Source organism: Lacerta agilis, chromosome 10 (genome assembly GCF_009819535.1).
Source record: "Lacerta agilis isolate rLacAgi1 chromosome 10, rLacAgi1.pri, whole genome shotgun sequence".
Taxonomy (NCBI): Eukaryota; Metazoa; Chordata; class Lepidosauria; order Squamata; family Lacertidae; genus Lacerta; species Lacerta agilis.
In genome coordinates this window covers 42,357,660-42,363,659 of record NC_046321.1, presented here as the reverse complement: position 1 = coordinate 42,363,659, position 6,000 = coordinate 42,357,660, and the positions used below count along the sequence as shown (strand labels likewise).

Sequence of the window (6,000 nt, the reverse complement as noted above, 5' to 3'; positions counted from 1 at the left end):
ATTCGAAGAATCAGACGTGATAGTTTTATAAGAGTAATGCAAGTATAGGCTCAAATGTATCGGGCTTTTGGATATCAGTGTATCAAATTCTCAAGGCGTGGCATTTATCGCCCACTGGAATTTGCTGATAGGTTTATATTATTCAGCATTAGAAAAAAAAGTGAATTGAGCTTAACTATACCTGTGTGTGGTCTGGAGGACTGCAGGTGCATTTTATATGGGGCATTGGTCTCTCAAGAGTGGCAAAACTAAAGGGGGCACCAATAAAGTGGCATTTTATTCACAAGGCGCTTACACCACAGCATCCCCCATCCCATTCCGCATCATGTTGAATTACCTTGTCTTTCTGGCCCTAGTCAGTTAAAGCAATAGTTTTGGGGTGCCTGGTATGAGTGTGTAGTCCTTGAAAGGGCACAGAAGAGACAGACATGGGCAGGAAGGCTTTCCCATTTTGTTGGAAGCTTCCCATTTTGTTGAAACCATGTGCTTTCACTGGCATACGCATCACTAAAGCTCTCCCTTGCATGCTCTAAGTCATAAGTAGGCAAACTAAGGCCCGGGGGCCAGATCTGGCCGAATCGCTTTCTAAATCTGTTCTGCGGACGGTCCAGGAATCGGCATGTTTTTGCATGAGTAGAATGTGTCATTTTATTTAAAATGCATCTCTGGGTTATTTGTGGGACATAGGAATTCTTTATTATTATATTATTATTATTATTATTATTATTATTTTATTAAAATATAGTTTGGCCCCCCACAAGGTCTGAGGGACAGTGGACCAGCCCCCTGCTGAAAAAGTTTGCTGACCCCTGCTCTAGGTTCTATAGACATGAGAAACAGATGAAGAAAGATCATGCAACACAATCCTGAATATATGAGATCAGGATTCCTCGAGTGGGTCATGTATACTCCTGAGACTGGCTGTAACAGAATCCTATTCCCTGTTGTGACTGGAGAAGGGAGAAGAATGCGGAGGAAGGCAATCCGTTGACTTCTATAGTAATGTTTTGATACCTGTTTTCAGGCATATGTCACACCACTGCAGTGAGTGGGAACCCTTGCACTCTCCTGAACTTGCATTTCTCCCTTGCTATGCTCCTGCCGCCGCACCATCATGTTAGTACTCTGCCCATGCCATGATGTAGCTGGTGAAAGAATCCTACCAGTGCAAAGGTATCACTAAGCTGGTGGTTATTTGTTCTGTGGTACTGCGCTTCACCATTGTAGGGTAACTCTACTCAGCTGCACATCAGGTTTAACTCAGGAATAATTACTATTTCCCCCTAACACAATGTGATGGGAATCATCAGACCAAATGCACTCATGTGAAAGGAAAACCTTCCATTTGGTAAAAACAACCTCCCTGCTCTGTTCTCTATATTGTATTTTAGGGGAGGGGTTGTTGTATTATACATTGCATGGTTGGTTTTAATTGTTGTTAGTCACCCTGAGTGGTGCCAGAAGGGCAGGGTGTGCATTTTTTAGATTAATAAATAAAGTTTAACTTGATATATTTATTGACCATTTCCCCTGACCATAGAATTACAAAGAATCACACAGGATGGAAAGCGTATCTCTGGGCATCAATATGTCAATTTTCACAGGAAACGTTATAGGAAATGTTAAATGAAAACAGGAATCAAAATGAACTGCTAACGAAGCAATCATTCAGTATTTTCCTGGGCAAGGCAAATTCCTTAGGTTTGTAGAAAGTTCATTGGCTAGAGATACACTTGCATGTTACATCCCAGTCATATGATCCGTTTATATATCTACCCCAACCATATAATAATACTCTTCTGCATTTATTCTTGATTAACTGGCTACCCCTCTTCCCAAATCCAACCAAAAGTGGAGTAAAATTCAAAATTTTAACAATAATGATAAAATCAGTAAGTAAAAACCCCAACAGTAACAGCAAAAGCAGAGTTAGAAATCAACAGATCTAATTGTTCTGGGAAAATGTAAAAGGACTTACCTGGCACCAAAAAGACAACAGACTCAATACCAAGCAAACTTTCTTGGGTGTCAGTTGCAAAGCTTTAGCATTACCAAAGGGGAACCTTTATCCCCAGTGTCCTCCCCTCACCTCCGATAGTGGAATAACCCACAAAGGGGTTCCATGGCTGGCTTGGTCAGAGGAAGCAATCTAGTAATGTGTCTTCCATGCACATAAAAAGTCTACTCCAGAAAGATTAGTAAATCACACTGCTAGCAACCCCAAGAGAGCATCTCCCACATATAATGTCTTATATGAGAGTGGAAATAGTGTAATTTCATACATGTGGAATTGTGGAGGGGGGGGTCTACATAAATAGAACTTCAAATGATGCATATGGTCAGATTATAGTACAAATATTTGGCATGCAGCACAAAATAAAAGAATTCCAATCCAATCACATCCTGCTTCCAATAAGGACAAAAACCCCACCCCAACACTAGACTTATTCAGAGGTTAATATTTGTATTAGCAGCAACTAAATAAAGGTATGTTAATATTGCACACTGGCCTATTAGATAATCAAACATATGCATAAAAAATAAATAATACCCAAGCAAAATATCATTTCCCCTCCCTCAATTATTAATCAAACTGCATTTATCAAAAGGAAGTAGAGATATCAAGCCTAAAGCATTATTTCCTCAGCATGAAAAGAGCAAGGTAAACAGCAGACATTATACTCTTTTGGAACAAATTAAATATGCCTGTAACAACCCAGCAAAGAATGCAAATAGTGTTTAACCATATGTTTGAAAAATATTTGCTTATCAGTTGACTAAAACTATGCAGGTGTGGTGGTATTCTTTGGTAAAGTACATTGATGACTGTTGGAACACACAATGAATGAGGCTGCTATCTTGCCTAAGATGAAGTGCAGTTATTCAGGCAACTGCCATTTTAGAAATTAATGCAAGTGTCCTGTTTACTCCAAGTTACTGAGGATTTTCAGAAATTCCCAGTTTCAACTGAAGACTACTTTGCAGTGGTGCATATTCCTTCTGAAGGTCATTTGATTTATATCTGCTTGTGATAACTGGGACATCTGAGTCAGGTTTTCCCCCATATGCCACTTGCCATTTCTCTGTGGTTGATAAGTGTGTCTATCTAGGATTGGGGAGACGAGCGTTCAAATCCCCACCGAGTCATGAAACTCCCTTGGTGACCTTTGGCCTGTCGCTTTTTCTCAGCCTAACCTACCTCACAGGGTTGTTGTGAGGATAAAACTAGTGTAGGAGACAGGGGCTGTGTATGCCATCCTGAGGAAAGGGAAATATATATTCAATATAAATATAAATGTGGTACAGAGCAAGAGATTCTTTTTCTTTCTTTCTTTCTTTTGCTTGATTACTTCCCTTCAGATTCCTGCATTCCTATCCAAGAACCTATACCGGACCCACAAAAATACACAGCGTTATTTGTTTATAGTTGGGGGGGGAGGTCAAATCCTCCTATTTGGCCAAGGAATAGGCTAAAACTTCATCCAGTGCCAAACAATTGAGATGAATCAGGGTTTGCAGGCTCAAATCGTCCTCCATAACAGATTGCAATTGATGCACAACTTGCCCATCAGGGCGGAAGTGCTATTTGAACGTTATATATATTCCTATATAAATTGATAATTAACAAGTAGACTTTGTTCTACTGTGGTTGTTTTCCCCCATCAACTCTTAAGTTTTTGGACTGTGTGAAAAAGCCTGTCTTACACTTGGGGAAGGTAGATGTGAGAGACAAAACCATAGTCCTGCGTATAAGGAAATAATGTCGATCTGGTCGCCATCACAATGGGATAAATATCTGAAACAGCAGCTCCGTGATACCCCGGTGAGTTAGCAAGTAACCCTACCCACTGCCGCCCCCCCCCGCTATGCCACCAGATAGATCTTCCTGCGAATGCCTTGAACTTATATTTATATGCAATCAGCAGGCTGCTTAAATAAAACGCTCTTGGGAAGTGACGCTTCACACGTGTTGATCTCCTGTTTCTTTAACAGCTGCAAGGTTGGTCAGAAAAGAAAAGCTGCACCTGCTTTATCCCCCACCAATGGAGCGGTTGAGAGGTGAAATACTCGGGGGCGGGCGGGAATGGTTACAAGTTCCCGCTGACATTTGACGACGAGGGGCGGCTTCAGTTGCGCGCGGGTTTGTGTACGACGAGGGGAAAACTACGGTCGTCCCGGGCTTTAGTTGCGTCAACGACTATGCTTCGCAGCTCTCAGGCGCTGCCAAGCTGGCCTTTTCCCGCTTGGCACAGCAGCAAGAAGAAGGGGCGGGAAAGGAGCTGGGGAGGAAAGCGCGCCTAAACTCCCACTAGGCGTTTGCATTTGCCTTGGCCAGCTTCTGTTCCCGCCGGGCTCTGGCAAGAGAGCGCACAAGCCCCACCCCCCTCGCGAGCTTTCTGTCGCTCACGCAACCACGCCCCCCCGCCGCTCTCCGGCGCTGGCAGGAGCGGGAGCGCGGCGGAGGGGCGACGTCGCGGGCGACGTCAGCGGGCGCGCGCGGTTCAGACTCCAGCTCTTTAAAAAAACAGCGTGTAAACTGAGATGCTCCTACAAAGAGCGGCTCGGGCTTATGGAAGCAGCAGCCGCCGCCGCCGCCGCTGCAGTCACGGCCACCGCAGTCCCTCCAACTGCAGTTTCCTGAGCTGCCAGCTATTCTAAGCGTCACCTCTCCCTCGCCGACTTTGAGGCTATAATATCACAGAAGAGCGAGAGTCGCCTTCCACCTCAAAGCCGAGCGCGCGCCTCTGAGCGCGGCAGCCCCCGGTCGTACAGAGGGGGGAATGTCAGCGGCTCCCTCCGCTTCTAAGGAAAGGCAGCCGCCGTTTCGCGTTCTTCTCACCCCCCTCAGCGCTGCTTGGCACCATGGACACCTCCTAGTGCGCCGCGACGGTGCTCCGCCGCCGTGCCCCCCCCGCGCGCTGCTCCTCGCTCCTGCTCATCGGGGGCCTCGGCGACGGTGGTGCCGCTTGCCGGCGGAGGGACGCCCGTTGGGAGGCCGCCAGAGGAGCTGCCCGGCCGCTTGCCACTGCGAGGAAGAGGGATGCTCGTGAGAGTGGAATGCTCGGACCTGGGCTGGCCGGCGTGCCCGCAAAACCATCAGCGTCTTCACCTCTTACCTGTAAGTGACTTTGGCGCGCGGGGCAGGCGCCCTTTTTTTTTTTGGCAGCTGTGGGAACGAAGAGGGGGGGCAGGGGCAATGAGAAAGCCGCTACCTTAGTCGTTGGTGAGGCTAGGTATAGGGGGTGATGTTATGATTACGCCATCGCGTGTGCTATTTTACGAAGAACAGGATAAGACAGGTCCTACCTCGAGGGTTTACAATCTAAGACCCACTGAAACACGGAGGAAGGGGGGGAACATGCCAAGAGAGGGATCTATTATTCTATTTCAATTGGCAGACTTTGGCTTCTTTAGTTAGAATAAGGTATAAGAAAATAGGGGAGGATCAAGGATCGTCTATCTCAGTCCTTTGCGCGATGGTCGCGTGCCAGAGCATGTTCTGTTGAGGACGTGATGTCCTGGATTAAGCAGGGGACAGCGGTATCCGAAATAAGACATTCTGCTTAAAGCGATCTAGTAACCTAAGCAAAACCCTGTGGTGTGTCTACTGGTTTAGGTTTGTCCCTCTCAAAGGGAACTTTGTGAAAATGTTGTTGTTGTTTTTTGTTTGTTTGTTTCTGTGATCCGGATCCACAGTTAGTTGCTTTAAAAAATGCAGATGAGCTGTTCTGAGAGACTGTTGCGTAGCGCTAAAAACAATTAAGGACATTGTGGAGTTTGAGTTTGTTTTAGGAGCAGTGGAGTTTCACAGAAAGGTGTCCGTCTCAATAGGTTTGTTACCATATGGGTGTTGGGGATCAGCACTCCCACTTATGCAATTCCTTCACAACACCTCAGGATGTCAATAGCATAAAAATTGCCAGCCTATGCATTTAAGGATTTAACCTTTCCATTGAAAACCCAATAGATTTTACTGTTGCCAACAACCCATTTGCACTT

General features: G+C 45.6%; 1 protein-coding gene across 1 annotated transcript in view; it reads left to right on the top strand.

The window, feature by feature from the left end:
- The first annotated feature begins 5,049 nt into the window (after positions 1-5,049).
- LGR5 (leucine rich repeat containing G protein-coupled receptor 5) overlaps positions 5,050-6,000 on the top strand; it is a 66,242-nt gene continuing 65,291 nt past the window's right edge. The window contains exon 1 of the mRNA XM_033161931.1: positions 5,050-5,119. The gene's annotated coding sequence lies outside the window, so the exon portion shown is untranslated. The remainder of the gene's footprint in view (positions 5,120-6,000) is intronic.